Source organism: Papaver somniferum, chromosome 4 (assembly GCF_003573695.1).
Source record: "Papaver somniferum cultivar HN1 chromosome 4, ASM357369v1, whole genome shotgun sequence".
NCBI lineage: Eukaryota > Viridiplantae > Streptophyta > Magnoliopsida > Ranunculales > Papaveraceae > Papaver > Papaver somniferum.
Genome location: NC_039361.1, coordinates 131,892,617 through 131,900,543, shown reverse-complemented (window position 1 = coordinate 131,900,543; position 7,927 = coordinate 131,892,617). Strand labels below are relative to the sequence as shown.

General features: G+C 37.2%; 1 pseudogene; it reads left to right on the top strand.

Annotated features, from left to right (window-relative positions):
- The first annotated feature begins 3,234 nt into the window (after positions 1–3,234).
- On the top strand, positions 3,235–3,334 carry LOC113276815 (annotated as a pseudogene).
- Positions 3,335–7,927: the final 4,593 nt, after the last annotated feature.

The following is a 7,927-nucleotide window of genomic DNA, read 5'->3' as shown; positions in this document are numbered from 1 at the left end:
TGAAGGCCTCTGCCAAGATGAACCTAACCTAAATGATTGAGATACCGGTCTGACTAATATTAACACACTGGCATATACAAGGGAACCAGTGGTCAATAACTTAAATCTAGATCAACAAACTGGCAAATACAAGGGAACCAGCAGTTGACTACACATAACAATAACCATTTTTTATTTTTTTATTATTTTTTTTTTATTTTTTTTTAACTTAACGGCATGAATAGATCTTTTTGATCCAAGCGCATGCTTCTTGTCAGCAGATTACACGATAGTTCCCACGGGTCCTGCATTCCACGCTTGCTTAGGCGACGGAAACAGGGAGAACACACGCATATTGCTATCTAAGTGTTAATACTTATTCCGATTGGTCTAACTGGTCCGGTCTTTTTTTTTTTTTGGTGTAACTCAGTCACTCTATTTCACCCTAGCAAAGGTAACAACTTGAATCGTGTGCCCCACCAAATCACTTGAAATAAAAGAAAACTAAAAATAGAAAGTGAAAAGGACTCGACGAGATATGGCGAAACTATCATGTTATTTCTAACACCTGAGCTCTGTGCTTTTATGAATAGAATCTATAGATGTTTCCATCTAGTCAGGTTGGTTCCTCAACTCCTAAAACAAAAATGTTTCCATCCACTTAGATTGGTTAGTGCTATCCTTAATAGGCGTAAATTTCTAGGCTCTGGAGTTTATTTATTGCAACTTAAAACTAACAAAAAGTTTCTTCCCCACCCCCAAACTTAAATCTAACATTGTCCTCAATGTTCTAAAGATAAAATTAAAAGCATGAACAAGGAGAAACTGTTACCACTTGAAGAAAAAGAGTTAAGGAAAGATATTACCATGTTGCATGAGATTGGGTTACCTCCCAAGAAGTGCTAAGTTTAAAGTCTTCAGCCAGACATCAAATACCACAAAAAGTATTGTCACCTTCCCAAGTCATATACCAATAGCCGAAAAAGCTGCGGGTCCTCGGAACCAAAAAGAGCTGACACAAATATAGAACTACCATCTTGAATTATAAAAATGAGCAACCAGACCCTAACTTTATCTAGGGCTTTTCTCAAGGCAACTAGATTTATCTGGGGTGTCCCTTTGGGCTCTATATGAGTGTCTAGGAAATTAGGTTCAACTGGATGACTTGTTTCTAAGAACTGGATTTCCTCATGGAAAGTATCGGGAGGATCAGGTAGCAGAGTTTGAAGAAACTCAAGTAAGACCTTAGAGGCACAAAGCTCGAGTCCCAAGTTAGGGACTTCAATTAGGGATGCTTTCCGATCACTAGAATCATCATTACCCCAAAACTTAGGGTGAACACTATCCTCAAATGGACCAAAATCTATGGGATGGATTCTAGGGTCCATAAAGTCAACACAATGTCTAACTTCTCTTGGGGATTGGTCATCTAAACGAACAACATCATCGTATAAAGGATTATCGAAGAAAATCTCTATCATAGGCTCATCAACTAAGGTGTTCGTCATGTTTATCTCCTCCGAATCAGTAAAGGGTTCCTCAAATAAAGGATTATCAAACATACTGCAGGCTAACTGATCAGGAGCTACAGTGCTAATCATGTTCACCACTTCTAAATCATCTATTTCAGAAGACTTAATGACATTAAATACATTTAGCTCAGAAGTCATATTACCAAAAGATATGTTCATAAGTCCGGTTCTACAATTGATGACAGCATTAGATGTGGCCAAAAATGGGCGACCTAAAATCACCGGGATTTGAGCACCTTGGTTCTGAACAGGCTGGGTATCTAGAACAACAAAATACACTGGGTATATAAACCTATCGACCTCAATGAGAACATCTTCTATGACACCACGAGGCACTTTGATAGACCTATCAGCTAATTGAAGTGTCAAATTGGTCGGTTTCAGCTTACCAAGACCTAGCTGGGTGTACACATGATACGGGAGTAAGTTAACACTAGCTCCTAAGTCAAGCAATGCCTTATCAACTACATGATTACCAATAACACAAGATATGGTGGGGCATCCAGGGTATTTATACTTAGGGGGTGTTTGGTTCAGAAGAATTGAACTTACTTGACCAGCTAAAAAGGCTTTCTTATGGACATTCAGCTTACGCTTTCTTGTACAAAGATCTTTAAGGAACTTGTCATAAGCAGGCATTTGCCTAATTGCTTCTAATAATGGAATGTTGATGTTCACCTGCTTAAATGTTTCCATTATCTCGTTGAAAATCGACTCCTTCTTTGTTGGGGCTAACAACTGTGGATATGGGGCTCTAGGCACAAAGGCAGTCCTATGATAAATTTCTTGGGAATCCTTAGATATTGTTTCAGTTTCCTCAGCTGCGGGTTCCTCTTGGGAAGTAGAAGGTGGAACTACAGTATGTTCACTTTCAGGCATGGTGACCTTGTTGTCAATTTTCTTTACACTCCTAAGGGTTGTAATAGAATTCACATGATTGTACGGTTTCTCTCCTTTAGGATTGGGTTGAGTTTGACTAGGAAACTTACCTTTTTCCCTAAAAGACTCATTTATATGATTAACCTGGGTTTTCAACTCGGAAATAGCCTGAGAGTCAGCCTGACCTATTCTCTTATTTTCTTCTATACCTTGAGCAACAGATTGCTGAAACTGCATAGTGTTACGAGTTAACAAAGCAAGAGACTCTTCTAAACTCATAATCTTCTCATCCGAAGGGTTCTGAAATTGTGCCGGGGCTGAAGGATTCTTAGGATAGCCAAAACCTGGGGGAGCTTGAGAGTTACTATACTGACCTTGATTCTGGCCCTTAGACCAAGAAAGGTTGGGATGGTTTCTCCATCCAGGGTTATAGGTTTCTGAATAAGGGTCAAACTTCTGACGGTTATCGAATCTAGTGTGGTTATAAAGAGCATTTGCTTGCTCTTCAACAGTATGGTCTTCCCTAAAAGGCTCTATTCTACCACTAGTACCACTAGAATGACCTAATTCCAACGCTTCTAACCTTTTGGCTATGGCTGCTATTTTAGCATCTGACTCATAGGATCCTTCTACCCTATTGACATTTCCTCTACTTAGAAGAATTGTTTTCTGGGGTTCCCTAATATTTTCCCATTGTTGGGTCTTATTGGCGATTTCATTCAAAAATGTCAACGCCTCATCAACAGTTTTATTCTCAAACCCACCTGTGCATAAGGACTCAACCATGGTCGTTGTTGAATAGTCTAAACCCTCGTAGAGGATCTGAACTAACCTAACCTTCTCTAAACCATGATGAGGACATTGAGAAATTAAGTCATTGAACCTTTCTAAATACCTATATAAAGATTCTCCCTCTTGTTGAGAAAAAGTACAAATTTGTGTCCTAATAGACGATGTTTTGTGCCTTGGGAAAAACTTATGTATAAAGGCAGATGTAAGTTGTTCATAGGTTTCAATTGACTCAGAATCCAAACTATACAGCCAAGATTTGGCTTTATCTTTTAAGGAAAAGGGGAATAACCTAAGTTTCAGTGCATCATCACTAAGGTTTTTAATTTTCAGAGTACTACATATTTCCTCAAATTCCCTAACATGAAAATAGGGGTTCTCATTCTCTTTTCCTAAAAAGGTTGGGAGCATCTGTAAAGTCCCAGGTTTGAGTTCATAATTTGCCTCGGTTTCAGCTAACTTTATACAAGACGGACGAGAGGTCCTAATTGGGTTCAATAAAGCTTTTAAAGTTGCCATTTCTGGCACTACCAAAGGACTAGGAGAAATTTCTTCACAAAGACGCAGATTCTCAAAACTGAAGTTTCCAAAAACAGGGCTCTCAAAAGAACAATCTTCGAGCTCCCTGCTTATATCAGAAGAACTACTAGGTTTTTTGCTAATCAATCGACCTAGAGTATCTCTTTTGCAAGCCCTATTAACAAAATCGGGCATACACTAAAAAAAAATCAAAAAAGAAATAAAAATCCTAACAGGAAGGTTCTAGCAATCACACAGCAGGCTGACTCGACTTTACCACAGCAAACCTAGAGATTTCTAGCAAACAACAAGCATGATGGCTCACTTAGATTGTTTCTAGACTAGCTTCTATATCTCGAAAGGGAATTCGTTACAATTTAAGAAAACCCCTCTGGAATCAATCCGAGTCAAAGTAAGTTGAATTGAGGCGAGGGAAGCTCAGTGGAGCTTTGATACCCAAGGCCTCACCGCAGTACAAGGCGGGGCAGTCACGCATTCAACTGACAGAAACCGTCATGAACTTCGAAGTATGCTAAAAGAATAACCAATATCCTTCGAAAATTTTTCCTAACAAGCTTGATACCCTATAGGTCTCTTTCTAATCAGATTTTAAAGCTTGGGTTCGCGTTAGGTTTTGTTCTCCTAAAGCGGGCAAGAAGGGAGCGGTGATGAAATCCGAACCCTTATCTTGTTTAGGCCAGGCCTTGCCCTTTACTAGGAAAATAAAGACAGTCCAAATTCGTCCTCAATCAATGATCACCTTAAGGAATACAGTAACTCGCTTACAGGAGATTCGCGAGTGTTTCGATTGGACTTACCTCCCGTACCAGACGGGGGATGAACCGTTGTCGTCGACTCGGGCCACGACTCCTATGCCGTGTGCGAACCCGAGGGGCCGAGGTGATATTGTAATCACCGTCCTTCCCTGCACACAGTTTGTAATTAACTACCCTTCCGTAGGGTTTAAAAAAATATAATAATAAAGTCCAAGAGTCCAGTCCAAAGTCCAAATAAAGTAAAGTGCAAAAGAAAAAGAAAAATACCCTAAAAAATATATATATATAAAAATCTCTCTTTTTTTTTCTCTCTTTTCTATATATAAAACAAAAAAAAAATTCCTCTTTCGCTCCTTTCGGTTTAAGCTTTTCCTTCCAAGGTCCCTAGTACTCCACTCTGAACCTGCAAATCAAAGAAAAAAGAAACGTAAAAAGGAAAAAAAAAATAATAAACCTAAAAAAAAAAATCTACCTAAGCACAGGTCCGCGTCGGCGGCGCCAAAAATTTGATGTATTTTCAAAAGTTGTTGTAGATAGTGGTTTTAAAACAGGGTTCTTTTCAGACTTGTGAAGATAGATTTTTTTTTAAAACTTAGAAATGTAACAAAATTAAACAAAGTGATGTGAATTTTTATGGAGAAAAATAGAGGTGAAGATTCCACCATTATGTAATGTTATTTAATTTTTAATTATGCAAATTAAACAATTGATTTGATTCTTAATAATTGCCAAAAGCAGATTTCCAAAATATCAAATGTTAGTCGCAAGCATAATGCATCAAGAGTATAAAACTAAGCATGCATTATCAAGAGAAAATACAATTGATTAATAAAAACCATTTAAATCATTGTTTTTTCAATGCAATTAATCATATAAAAATATTGCAAAAATTAAATAAATAACAATTACCACATAAATATTGTGTGAATGGCTTCCTCCGTCACCCCTGGGATTGGGTTTAGCTCATCATGGTGTAATGCATCTCAAAATATATTATTATTGCTCCAAAGTTGATTACAAATGAGTAAACAATGCAACAGAGAAATCGCAACAGCAGTTCCTGTTGCGAAGACGATGTTGAACTGTTACAGAGAAACAATTGGTGACGGAAATTAAAGTTTTGTGGTTGAATATGCTGTTGCAAATCGGATGAAGGAACCGTGGCCGATTCCTTGTTCTTCAGAGCAGCAGCAACGTGTATTTCTGTCAAGTTTTCTCTTGATGATTTCGACCTCTTCTTTTGATTCTCTCGGCTCTAACTCTCTCCCAATGACTTGCCAACCCCCTTCTACTCGACCCAAGGGGTCCTTTTATACCCTCCAGAAGCCTTTAATCCCTCTCATTAACTCGTATAAATCTTCATAACTCGGAATATTTTTTTTATTTTCTTGAGCAAAAGTTTCCTGAATTAGATTCTTCACGCGTTATATATCCCCCAGCACGTTCCAAATCATCTAGTCATCACCCAAGATGTTGCTCGAACCCTCACACATCATAGAACACACATTGATCCTCCCAGAACTCACGATTATCCCTTTCCTGCACGTGCAGCTCTGTTTTCTGCCCGTGACTTCCCTAGCTAATCCTAGCCAAATTCGATCGACCAGAGCGCAACCAATAGATTTATACATGTCCCAGGAACAATCCCACCAAGTTTCAGCCATTGAATCTCTTTGTAGATCGTTCAAAAATCGAAACAAAAATCTGCCAGAACCTGTTCTTGGTTTCCCGCCATTTCTCAAAATTTGAATTTTTGAGAACAAAATGTCCTCCCCCTAATCCTGTACGGGTGTCCCTTTAGCAATTTGGGCTGAAATAGTAATTCTTGGGTGGAAATAGTAATTTTTCTGGGTTCCTCCGGGACATTTCTGGGACGTTTCCGGTGCATTTCTGGGGTGCCTTTAGTACTTTTCTCCGGGGTGTAAATCATCACTTTTTGAGCAACTCTTTTCATACAAGGGTATTTTCTCCAAAAACACATAAACAAACATAAAAACACCATAATGAGAACAAATGGGTACTAATAAAATACATAAAAGAGATCAAAATAGACACATAAATGCGTCTATCACGAGCCACTGCTCATGATGCGCCTCTTCCACTATCAAAAGATCCATCCACGTAATCTTCACAAATAGAGGAGGAGGAGTTTCCCAAATAATATAGAGAAGGAGTTTCCAAAAGTAGGAAATACCATATAGTCCTAGGAATAATATATTAGAGTGAGTCTAGTCCAATTGACCTAGTCAATTGTCTGTTTGGTCCTTTTTGTAAATATAAATTATAGTTTGGTCCTAGAAATAATGATTTGGTCCTAGGGTGGACAATACCCACGCGAGATGATGTCATGGATGATGTAATTGTCAAATGGTAGTGGCAGAAATACCCTTTTAATTGGGACCATATATATACTCATTATTAAGAGAGAAGAGAATAATTTTCAAATTTATTTTCTCTCACCTCTATTTTTCTAGGTCTACTTTTTTTCTTCTTCTTTTTTCTTTCTCTTTTCTCTTTCCGCTGCTACTGTTGAAGATTAAAGATGAAGATTTATTTTTAAAGATTGATTTTATTTGATTATAGAGACCGATTTGATTTTTGATTACAAAGATTTTGATTTTTGAGTACGTAAATCTTGATTTGATTATAAAAATCGAAGATGAATTCATGTTGAAGATGATGACGAAGAAGATGAAGATTTGTGTGTTTTTTCGTCGTTTTTGTTGCTGCTGTTGTTGAAGATGAATGAAGACGATGATTTTGATGAAGTTCATTGTTGCTGTTGTTGTTGAAGATGACGAAGAATTTATTTCTGCTATTGTTGAAGACGACGAAGACGATGAAGAAGATGATGCTGCAGTTCATTCCAGAAATGAACTCTATTTTTTTAGGTTTTTATATGGAGTTCATTTCTGGGATGAACTCTGTTTTTTTAGGTTTTATATGGAGTTCATTTCTGGAATGAACTCTGTTTTTTTTTTTAGGTTTTTATATGGAGTTCATTTCTGGAATGAACTTTGTTTTCTTAGGTTTTTATATGGAGTTCATTTCTGGGATGAACTCTGTTTTTTTTTTTAGGTTTTTATATGGAGTTCATTTCTGGGATGAACTCTGTTTTTTTAGGTTTTATTTGGAGTTCATTTCTGGAATGAACTCTGTTTTTTTTAGGTTTTTATATGGAGTTCATTTCTGGAATGAACTTTGTTTTTTAGGTTTTTATAAGGAGTTCATTTCTGGAATGAACTCTGTTTTTTTTTAGGTTTTTATATGGAGTTCATTTCTGGAATGAAGCTCTAGTTTTTTTAGGTTTTTATATGGATGAACTCAGTTTTTTTAGGTTTTTACATGGAGTTCATTTCTGGAATGAACTCTCGGTTTTCGTAGGTTTTTATATGGATTTCATTTCTGGAATGAATTTCGGTTTATATGTTTTCTGAAAAAATAAGTAGAAAT